Below are 12,539 nucleotides of genomic sequence, written 5' to 3' on the forward strand. Positions count from 1 at the left end.
CTGAAACTGTGCTTCTTGTAAACAAGGGGAAAAAAATCCACCTCATTAGTAGCTGGTTTAGAAAAATGTGACAATGAACCAGATCTGGTTAAAACACATCTTGATGTATCTTCAAAGCTGCTAGTGAAGGGCCACCTAACAGCACCAGGCTTGCAAGCAATCATGTTTTCAGCAAGTGGAGAGGATTTCTATGAATAAAATCTGAAGCAAAAAAGAACAAAGCCAATGAACTGAATGGAGAAGTTATTTACCAAATTGCTTTCAGTATCATTTGCTTTTCAGAAGACTATTAGTGAAACATGACAATTTCTATAATTGAAAAAATTTAGATGATTTTCAGTCTAATCATTTATAACACCCCAAATCTAGTATTCCCTTAGCCTGAATAGAAGAGAAATCACAGAAATACTTGATGCATGTGAGTATATCATTATTGTGGGGATCACCAGCTGATGCTCTGAAGAGTGAGTCTGAGTCTCAGAGTTGTATTTGATCTTGGAAGGGACCTCTTGCTCTTTGTCACTACTCAATTAACAGTCTGGTGTAGAGGAAGAGAGAGAACAGCAAAAGACTTTGCTATCCATTTTACTATCTCCAAGGAAGAGTGAACTGTACCCGTAAAGTCCTTTTCTGAGGACTGCTGACATTGGAGTTGGATTCCAGGGAAGATGGGAACATCTACTGCTGCTTGTGACCACCTCTAGCTTAAACGCTCTGTTTACCTAAAGAACAGACCACCTTTGTAAATTTGTGTGGACATACAGGCAGAGGATGCAGGTACAGTCGGACCCAAGTTCATCAGATTCCACTGCAACTGTGTGCCCACTCCATGTTTTACTGCCCTGTCATCTCCTGGGGCGAGGGCAACAATGATAATGTTGAGAGTTACATAGAACCACTGACATGTGGCAATTTTTGGTCCCAATGTTTCAAAATACAGCCACCCATTGAAATTGTTACTCCCTTCCAAACAATGATCAGAAGGTCTTGATATACAATAAAAACTTTGCAATGGGCACAAAAATATAAGCTTCATTCCATATATGAATTCAGGCCCTTATATGTTAAAAAGGTATATGTAATAAAGATCTTATTATTTAGAAGGATACTGAAGGACAATTTGAGTACCCTCTGGGTGGGTGGGTGGGTGAAAAGTGGGTGAAAACCACTTCCTGCAACCCAAGATTCAATATGGTTTTGGAGACTGAAACCAATTACCCACATTAAAACATGGCAATGATGATGGCCTTATCTTCTCTAAATAAAGAAGACTACAACCCTTCTCTACACTTGTGTAGTCTAGTAAGAAATGCAAAAATATCAGTCAAAATTAAGAACAATTACAGAGGTTTAATACTATCTCACATCAAGAAATGCTAACGTGACAGCAATGGTACAGAAAATGAATCATTTAAGCATGAAATCCATATGTTCCTGTTTGCTGCTATAGAAAACAAATGTTGAATTTCAATTTACAGATGACATCTCTCGTGGAGGGTTTTTATCCTGTTTTCTGTGGAATACATCAAACTGAAGGCAGAGACCTAATTTGCCACAACTTAACCTATTTAAAATGAGATGTCATGCAAGTAAGTTTTTGAGCAGCAAAATGCTTAACTATGCCAAACAAGTTATTGCATTTATTTACGTGATGTCGCAGCAAATTATGAAGGCTGACTCAAGTTGTCTGTTTGTTTTGCCGAGTTACGTCTGCTCTGTGTCTCACTCCTTGATTTAATTGAACTGCTGAAGATAATATAACTTATCACACAGACATTATGCCATGTTGTAGATTCTAGGTTAATTAACAGTAGCCTACAGTCACTGAATTTCTCACATGGTTAGCCACTTGGACCCTGTCTACTGTCTAGCTTCACTAATCAACGAGTCTGGGAATTTTACATCAGCAACAAAAAACACTGGCAACACAGGGAGCTTTTCAGTGCACAGAAAAAGAAAGCACAGAGAGATGTAGGAAGCCTTTTCTTTGCTCTGAAATTAACCCCTTCCTACACACCATGTGGCAAGACTGCACGCTTGGCAAACGTTCTGGTCCATCAGCTGGGGAGAGTGAATCCAGGAGGCAGCTGTTCTCCTGCAGGACAGAAAGTCTGGGCTCCTGTTCCACAAGCACTGGGGGCTGCCAGCCCTAGAAGGCTCCTGCCTCCCTCTGCCTTCTCCTGCCTGCTCCCCTGCACAGCACAGAAGGAGACATGCCTGCCTGCATGGTGAATTAGCCCCATTCTGCACTAACAATCTGAGCTGCCCCGGCCCTCCAGGAAGGCAGGCAGGGCAGGTCCTTGAACCTTAGCACTAGCAGGGGAGACAGCAGCAGTGTGAGCCACTGCAGGGGAGACCCTTTCAGGAGCCCATGGGAATGGGCATGTGTTACAGCACAGTGTTTTTGCATACCAACACTAGTCTGAAGCTGACCTAAATCCTAGGATACATTTTGTTGATGATGCTTAGTCTTATGGAAGGTTGACTCTGTGAGCTTTCTTGCCCAAACATGTACTTCCAGCTCTTTCAGTGCCTCAGACCACACTTGCTGTTCTGACTGTGATCTAACCTCCCAAATGCAGACTTTCAGTCATCAGCCACAGTGAGATCCCTGATGTGACCACACAATCATTAGACCTAACTCAAAGAAAGTGGCAGCAAACAAAAGGTAGGGCTGGGAAGGTACCAGGACTCTGCTCTCAGCAGCAGTTTTGGATTAAACGCATGGCAAAACTTCTCCCAAAGGTGGAGCTGTATCATCAATGTAAGAGGATGACACAGTTAAATTCACAGCATAAATACTCCTCCTGCCTCACAACATCCTCCCTTTAAAAAAGAATAGCTGTACTTTCAATTATTTCAAGCCAGATAAATATTTTGTTATTAATATTCCTCATTATTCTACATAAACATAATGCATACAAAGAAAGGTGCCAAAAGGAAACACAGATTTTTAGTGTTCTGATACTCTGCATATTTACTCTTGAGGTAATCCTGAGACTTCAGCCAAGTTTAGACAACAGGTTCATCTGTATGCTCTCAAAACTTTCCAACCGGTCCAGAATTTCAAGGTATATAAAACCCAGCACAAAGCCCATCTCTTCCAAACGATGAGGCCAGGTACTCTGCATGACATAAATTTTGTATACATTTGAAATGCCTGTGTACAACTCTGAGGTTCACATGACCTGCTTGCTATTTTCAGCTGCAAACATGCAGGTTTTCAAGCCTTTCTTGACAACAATGGAAATTAAAATTCTTATATGGTTGTAATTCTATGAATTTAATAACAAAACCAGAAAAGTAGCTATCAAAATTTATATATAAAAGTAAGTATACTCAAAACTACAAATGCAGAAACCATAATTCCTTTGGAGCTAAACTGATTGATAATGTGTGGTGAAGGAGCTGACCCGCTTCACTTGTGCTGATGGAGCTGACTCCATCAGTACTTTTCTAACTCTGGTGTTAGAAAAGAGTATGGTGTATCTCACTCTGGTGTATCTCACTCTAACCCTTGAGACTGGATTTGGTGGCCAGGTGCTTTGGCAGATTCTGCCAGGCAATTCAGACTATTTTTTGTCCATCTTAATGCTCATCCAGACACGTCTGCAGTCATGTGTAATGAAAATACACTTATGTGCTGAAGGGGGGCAAATAGGGGAGTAGGGAAGAACGGTACTTGGAAGAGAAAGGGCAGAGAGAGCTGGCAGAGTTACATGCCTTTCAACTGAAACAACTGGGAGCAGAATTACCGTGCTCCTGCACATGGAGCAAAGGGTGTTCAGCTCCCAAAGGAAAATGAATCACCTCTCTTAGGACTGTAAATAGGATTTCTGGTCAGACATCCTTGACAGAGCATAACCATGGGGAGACAAAGCTGGTCTCTGTTACTCAGTGCACAGCCACACTGCTGCTAGACCTGAATTTGATGGCTCACTCAGTACCGTAAGAACTGCAAATCAGCAGAACCCATTTGCTTTAATACATTGATGGAGCCTTTACTACTCCAAACACTGAGCAAGCTCTGAGCCTGTCTCCGCTCATAGGCAAAGGCCTCTACTTAGATCCCCATCCACCACTGGCTGACAGAAAGCTCAGGTACGGAAATACAGGACCACACTACCCAAGAATACACTTTAAACATAAAAAATGACATGACCTGAAATAGGTGGTTTCTCCATCTTTCTTTTTTTTTTTTTTTTATTGTCAACAGTGATTATGCATACCTTGTCCTATCCATAAGCAGCCATACTCAGTATATTAAAAACTCATCTGCAATCAATATTCAAAACAAATGGTCTTTTTCATGAAGATAGAGGGGAGCATTGAGCTCTTCACTGTCTTTTGGGAGTGTGATTTTTGTTTATCTGGATATGGGTATAGATAGCTCAATTCTCTACAGTCCTTTTCAATATCAAAGACTGTTTTATTTAGCAAAAAATTAAAAGGCTCAAGCTGTGCACTTTGCATTCGGATAATCCCCCCTCCCCATTTCATGTTTGTGAGATTGAGAGATCCCTAATTAATAGAATTATCTTGCACTTATATGGCTCATTCCATCGGAGGCTTTATAAATATTTTATTAGGCTCACATTTTGAGAGGCACTAGATATACTAAGAGAGAGATTAAGACCATGTTACCCATTCCTACTTATGAAAACCAGAGCAAATGGAGTCACCTTTGCCCCCTTTGTCCATTGCAGCTTCTTTTTCAAAAAAAAACAAATACTGAGCAATGACCAGCCCCTCCATTGGATGTTTTAACATCAGGAAACCACTGAACAAGATCACATGCTAAACAAATGAGAAAAAGAAGATATAAAAAATATGAGCATCACTGAACTGAAAAAACCCCAAGCTGTTCAGTTATGAACCGTATGGAAACAAAATCTACATTAATGCAGATTTTAATTGATGCCTCTCTCATACTCTTTTAGTACAAAGTGTGTGTGTAATTCACCACTGACTGCAGAAAAGGTGAATGCCTGGTAATTGAGCAGCCCTGTTCTGCTGCCTGGATCTCCTGTACCATGAGTCTTGTGAGGATGATTGCACACCTATATGGCATGTGCTGGAGCAAAGGAAAGATACTGCAACCTTGGCTTGTCCATTAGTTTTACGAAAGTGTAAGGAATAGATTTAATATCTAATCCTCAAGAACTATACACAGAAGCCAGAAGAGCTGAAACAAGAATCATTCCTTAACTCTGCTGATCAGAACTGCAACACTGTCTTCCTTTCGATCTACGTAACTGCAGTATATTTCTGATTTTCTTTGATAAAATTTATGTTAAGCAAATTAAACTCCTTTAGTCATAACCTACTGTTCCACCCCACCCTCCCCTGCTCAGGAGGAAACCGACTTGGGGGCCTAAAGGCTGTGATCAGATCTGACTGAAGATGGGTATGGGGCAGACTAATGGCAGTATGCCTTCATGTTCATCTCTTGACTGCTGGTGCAGGCTTTGCACCTTCCTTAGCCCCAGCACCTGCACTGCTATGATGTCAGCTGAGAGCAGTGGAAACAGTATGGTTTACAAAGACTCCACATAATCAGAGGGGTCAGAAGCATTTTTCCTTAAGCACTCACAAACTGATTTTATGGAATAAAAGTCAAAAGACAAAGGTAGAACTGTTTGCTCTTTCTCCAAGGCCATGCTCAGTCATGCAAGGCTTCAGTCTCTCTTTAGATTTGTAATTACAGTTCAACAGAATTATGAAATCAGTTTGCCTAACCAGTTCACTTGCTCTTCTTGGCAAATGAAACAACCCATTTTCCATTAGTATCTCCCTATTACACCATGCCAGCATGAGATGCCTCTCTGTGTGACTACAGCAACAATGCTGAGGCTTCTTCAGCCTTAGCACTCCAGCAATGATACAGGAGCTTTCTTCTCAAATGCCCTTGTGATTGTCAGTCAGTAGTTTCAGTCCTAAATATCCCAACAGATCAAGGAGTTAATTTTCTCCAAGCAGTGGCCATATTCTTTCTGTTACAATACCACAGCACTATTAGAATAATGTTTCATTATTACAATAATATTTACATAAATTGGTAATGGATTTTATTGATAAAAATAGGTTTATTTGTTTTAGACTTGCTTACCTGCTGTAAGGTAAAAAAATCTACTTTCATAATGCGTTTTAGTAGAAGATTAAGTGAAGGACTCAGGCAAAGTGGGGTGTCTATATAAATATTTCTGTGTTGTAAAGCATTTCATAATTTTAGGTATATATCACCTCATGAAAAGCTTGGGTCAGTGGTTTTCTTTCATGCAGTTCTTATCTTACCAAGGTGTTTCAAGGACATTAAAGAAGTATTACATCATCATTCAAGGACATTAAAGAAGTATTACATCATAACTGGAAAATTATTGTCAACAATGCCTTCTTTAAAAAGAAGTAAAGCCACCTAAAGTATAAAGCGAGTTGATGGCAAGGGGGGAAAAAAAGCACCAGCTCCTCTGATATACGTACTGAATCAAATTTAAAAAATTAATTAAAATAGATACATTTATTAATTTTCTAAATTTCAGAAGAATAAATTCACTGATTTTGAAAAATATCTACTAGTCTTCAGTATATCCTCAACGGCAGCACATTTGTTGGACATACTTTGTTTTGCCATTAATTTTTTTTACTCGTTTGAGTAATTTACTTACTTACTGAGCTTTCTTTTTATAGCACTTTTAATCAACTGTTTTAATCTTTATTATTTTAATCTCTTAATCTATGCAGAGATACAATCTCAAGGTGACTACTTAAAATGATGACTACACAAACTGCTACCACAGTGGAAGATGGAAATTCTCATGACCTATTCTCACAGGTCCTACCAGCCAGCAAGGCATTACTGAGATATTACTGAAATATTGCAAAGAAGAAGGTGCTCTCTTCCCCCTCCCCACCAGAAGTGCTTCTAGCAAATTGCCTCTTTGCTCCTTCCCTTGCAGCTTCCCTACCAGGATGCAGGATCTAATGAGCAGGAATGTTGACTGACAAGTTTCTAAATGGACTAGAGGAGCCAGGAAAGCTGGTCTGCTGTCAGTTTTTACTAAACATACTTTAGTCTAGCAGAGGAATATTCCAACAGACTGAGCACAAAACCAGGCAAAGAACTTGTGGCTATAGGTCTCAGAAAAATAGATTAAAAAAAAAAAAAAAAGTAGCTACTAACACAACACTGATGGACCATTCAACCAATAAACTGTAACACTTGAGACCCATCAAATGTCTCTTTAAGGAAAAGGTATTTTTCCCCTTTAGCCTTGTTATTTCACATTTAGCTGCTAAAACCCCTGTAACACTTCTCTAGAATACCAAAAAAAGTATATTGTAAATAAATGCATTCTTCATAGGAATACTTCTAATTTTCAAAGTTCTTCAAGAATAAAATTTTTATGAAACTACTGTGAGCAGTTTTGTAAGCACATGCAAATGAAAAAAAATGGGAAGCATTTTTCCTTTTATTAAAATCTTTTTGGCTGTAATTTCATACCAGTCCTTGGTAACCAGTCCAAAATATACTAAAAATGACATGTTTAGGACTGCTTAGCATTTACATGAGTCTGCAACAATAACACTGAAGAGCAGAAGAATTAGTTCAAACACTTCAGAGCTTAAAACAGTTATGTAAATATACAAAGAATTTTATTTTCCTCTGAATTGCAAGCTACCAAAAACCTAGCTGCTGAGTGATGAAAGAAATGGGCTTGCTTGTTTCCAATTTGAGCAAGAAAATATCAACACAAACACACAGCAATTACAACTTTTAGCATATCTCTCTGAATGGCTGGGTAGGCACTAAAAAGCATTGCTAGGCAGCAATTCAGCAAGCCTTCTGGAAGGAAAGAGGGGAGAAATGCTAATGGGTTTCTGGAAATCAGCTGTGTGACGTGTGTCTCCAATTACGTGGTTATCCTGCACCATTTGATGATCCAGCTCAATGTGCCCTGATGCACCCTGACACAAGCACCAGAACCAGCCTTCTCTGTTCCTACCATGATCTAATACTTTTGACACCAGAGAGCCTTTTCACACTTCTTAACCTGTTACTAACATTTCAGCACAGCTTTAGTACAGAGCCTAACAACTGTACTCAGCACAGCAGGAAGATATCACACACCCTTTCTGAGAGGGGCAGCTTCCTCGTAATTTCAATATAGAAAGGTTTTTTTTCATCTACTTCTTCGCAAGAATTGCAGAAGAAACATACAGGAACATTACAAAACTGACTGACAGCAAACAGAGACACAAAGGGTAGAAGACCCTAGATTTATAATAGCTCCAAGTTTTTCAAGTAGACCCATTAGAGTAAGAGTAGAGAAATGTTATCCAACCCACTGATTTCCCCCGGCATTTGCTTCTATCACCTAACAAATGCAATGGGCAGCATCTGGTTAAAGCCACACCACTGGACTGCTCTGCAGAAGGCTTTAAGAAACCCAGGTAATTCTTTACTGGGATTTTCTATGCAGCAGGAGCCAAGCTGGCTCCTTCAGAAGGCTGTGCCTGGCCAACAGGCAGCAAGGAAGCTCTCAAATTCAGCTCCATGCCTGCCTGAACCAGCTCCTGATGTCCCACAGCTTCATGGACATTGTGCCAGAGCCACCCGAGCTACAAGCAGATAAACAGATTATTACTGCAGCCTCAAATACGGCAGGGAATTCTCAGGGGCCATCAGACCTTTGCTCTGCACAAAAGTAATTTTGTGGTTTTGTTTGTATGGACAAAGACTTTAAGAAAAAAGCCTGAACATCCAGCTTCCTCCAGTGTACCCTAAAGAGTCTCCTGTGTCATGACAAACTAATTGCACGTGTTAAGGAAAGACTGTTACTTTGGCTTTTTCCACTGTACATCAAAAAGGCTATGTTTGATTTTAAAGCACACACACTTACAAATACTAAGGGAATCAGCTACAAAGAGACCACACAAGCTGTTCCAGCCTTCCACAGAAGTCTGGGGTTTTTTTAAGCATAAATACATAGCCACCTCTTCAGTTTGCCCTTTCATCTACTCTGAAACACTTCTTAACACACACTTCATTTCCTAACTAGCTGATCATATACAAGTTTTGGGTTTGTAGCTTTAAAGCACTAAAAAAGATGAAGGTAAAACACAGCCTTGATCCTGGAACAGAAGTCAGCAAGGATATTGTGGGTGTCTCACAAGTCACAGAGCTGGGAAGAAAGAAGCCTGTTCTGACCCTGTGCTGAAACCTGATCTAGTTAAAGAGGCACATGGATTACCATTTATAGCATTTCTCAGGGGCTGGAGTGAGGGGCAAGGAGGGCGGCAGACAGCTCTCAGTCTGGCTGCAGGAGCCCCTGGCTGCCAGCAGGGTTATAAAACTTGCAGATGCTGGGCGCCAAGGAAGGGTGGTTTTCCTCTCCCTATTGCAGTGCACCTTCCACACCACTGCTGTCTTAACCACCCAAAAAGCACATGTGTGCTCAGGGGAACAGCAGCACTGTTTGTTCACAGTCTGGGAAAAGGGGACAACAGATGAGACCAGAAGAAAAGGCAGACACATTTTTGTCTGACCCTGCAGTTAATCCCCAGAATAAGTGAAGATATATTTACGTGGCCATGCAAGGTACTGCTTTGCTCCCAAACTCAACGTGCACAGAGCAGTGAGCTCTCAGTGAGTGAACTGGAAATTACCCTTTCTAGTATTAGCCAGCTAATGGCCAGTCTCAAAGAACAAGGTAAAGGTTCTGAAGCTGGAAATTTATGACGCTATGACAGAGTTGAGTGTCTTCCAAAAAGGCAGTTTCTGTCTCTTTCTCCACTACAGCAAAGATAACAGCACAAGATTCTGGAACTAACAAAAAGCAAACAGCAGCTTTGATGCTACTTTCTTCAACAAAACAAATTATTAAAAAAACCAAACAGCCACTCTCCAACAAAACTACAAGTAGCGCCGCTCTCACAAAAGAAAAAGCTTTCTGAGACATATTTTTGGTGTTCAGCCACTATCTTAATTAACTACAGTTTGTCATGAGTTGAAAACAAGAGTTTTCTCCTTCTCTATTTTTTTTTTTTTTTGGACATAAACAGAATGGGGGAAGCATGAATTCACAAGCATTCCCAAGCAGGATAGCTCCTTTTCAGGCATCCTTTGAACTGTGACACAAGCTTTCTTCCAGGATCAAGGAAAACATAGAGTGCTACACAAATTATGGGCAGCGTGACCTTCCTCCCTTCCCCCTGGCCTTCATCACTGAAGAAATATCCAAGCTGCATATTCAAAACAGCACTATGTATAAATGAAGTTAGTGGTTTAACTGACAGAGTACCCATTACATAGGCAAAATTATCTCTTTAAAACTTTAAGAAGTGTAATTTGATATTCTCTTATCTAATTAAAATAATATAAATTATGTACAGAAACTGACAGCTCTAGAAAAAGGAGCTGAGCAGCATCCTCCATTTGTCTCCACTTGATGTAAAGGTCTGTTCTTACAGTTAGAAGGTTAAATTGTTCTGCAATCTAACCTTCATTCTTCATCCTATGGGCCAGGATGGCCAAAAAGGACACCAATTTGTACCAGTCAAGGGCATGTTTTTTATGAACCAGATAGTTGTTCATAAGAAACTGGGATGAAATCCTCAAATTCATATTTTCCTCAGGCTTCTGAAGGGCCATTAGATGCATTAACTTTCACTGCGGAGTGATGAAAGAGAGACACCACAGAGCGAGGATGGATTACAACCAGCAATTCTGCAGCAAAAGATTCCTATTTCTGCTCCTTGACCTATGAACTAGCTTTGTTTGATGCATTCTGAAACCCTCTCTTATAAAGAAAATATGGAGAGAAAAATCATCTGGTTTAGGTGTGAACAGTGATCTTTTTCTCTATCACCCAAAGCATCACCAGCAAAAAGCTATGTATTCCTGCATTCCCAACACATTCTAGAAAATGTAAACTTCCACTAATATCTAGGAAAAGCTATAATAATATAATGATGGAGATTGATGAAACTAAGAAGATAAACATATTCTTATAGAATCAAAGAATATATCAAATTGGAAGGGACCTCTACCTAATAATAAGGCCAACTTCCTGCTCCTTAGAGGACTACCTAAAATTAAATCAGGTGACTAAGGGCATCATGGGGACATTCCTTGAACTCTGACAGGCTTGGTGCTGTGACCACTTCCATAGATAGCCTGTTCCAGGGACTGACCATCTTCTCAGTGAAAAGCCTTTTCCTAATGCCCAGGCTGAACTTCCCCTGATACAGTGTCACTGCATTTTCCTGTGTCCTATTGCTGCTCACCACAGAGAGATCAGCACTTCCCCTTGGCTGCTTCTCTTGAGGAAGTTGTCCTTAAAGAAATAAATTTAAAAATCCAGAGCTACTCATCCAGTACTACCCCCACACTTATCTTTTATCAGTTCCTTTGATTTAGTGTGCTTGTGTCTACAACACAAATTATGAACAGAGAAATGCTGTGCTGCCTCAAGAAGCAATATGCATATGTCCTAGGGCACAAGTAGGCAGGCAGGTTTTTAACTTAGTTTTTTATTTGTGTTAACTAAAGCAGCAGGACTCTGCTGTGACCCAATCTGACAAACAAAACTGCCCAGACAACAGTGAAAAATTATTTGGGAACATTATTTCATGGAATAACAAGTTTCTGTTTTTCTAGTGTAATTCAGAAATTTTCAACCAGTCTGCAGAGATGAACTTTGGAGCTCATCTCCTGGATCCAGATGGGTTCTTGAAAATATCTGTGTGCCACTTGCATTTATGCACCTGTCTGCTGCATGCATGCATTGATTTAGAGATAAATACAGGAAATATCAACATGAAAAAACATTCTCTTGCTCACCTCCTCTAAAAGGACTACTGCCATGAAAATTCTGTTAGGATTGTTCCGTGTGGATAAGAACATACATGAGGGGAGAGAATACACACTGCCTGCAACCCTAGAGAGCAAAGTTCACTGAGAAGGGTAAAACAGGGAAAGACAGCAAAGACAGCCTCTGTCTCCTTGCTGCTGCTCAGTTATAAAAGCATTTGCAAGCACAGTTACAGTGGGGGAAATCTGTAAATGAGACATAATTCACTGAAAGGCAGTGGCATGTGAAGAGCCCTTCATCTTCACAAACAGATGCTTCTGAAAATTTTACCTCGCAATCAGAAGTTTTTGCAATCTCCATGCAAACTGATTAAGCAGCACTCTGAGCACTTGGAGGCATGCCAACCATCCAAGTTCTGAGTCTCCAGGCAGTGCAGGTCTCAGGTCAGCTACTGGATTAAAATCAAAACTGGCCCATTGGAATCGTGGATTACTGTGCTCAGAGCACCAGAATGACAGCTGCCCGCTGCGACCCTCTGGGGCTGAGCTGGCAGGATGAGCACCACTCTGCTTCCAGCTGAGACAGATTTGTTGAGTCTCCGGGCTAAAGAGCTCTTAGAAAGGTGTATGGGAAAGTTTGGCTTTTGAGGTTAATACACCAGCTCTCACAGCAGATACTCTCTTCAATGAGATTAGTGTGTCTCATTCCTTCCTTCTGAAGGGCAAG

At 40.4% G+C, this 12,539-nt stretch overlaps 1 protein-coding gene across 9 annotated transcripts in view; it reads right to left on the reverse strand.

Annotated features, from left to right (window-relative positions):
* The window catches only part of ZMIZ1 (zinc finger MIZ-type containing 1), a 337,415-nt gene that overhangs the window by 141,843 nt on the left and 183,033 nt on the right, over nt 1–12,539 (reverse strand). The window lies entirely within an intron of this gene.

This window comes from Haemorhous mexicanus, chromosome 7 (genome assembly GCF_027477595.1).
Source record: "Haemorhous mexicanus isolate bHaeMex1 chromosome 7, bHaeMex1.pri, whole genome shotgun sequence".
Lineage (NCBI taxonomy): Eukaryota > Metazoa > Chordata > Aves > Passeriformes > Fringillidae > Haemorhous > Haemorhous mexicanus.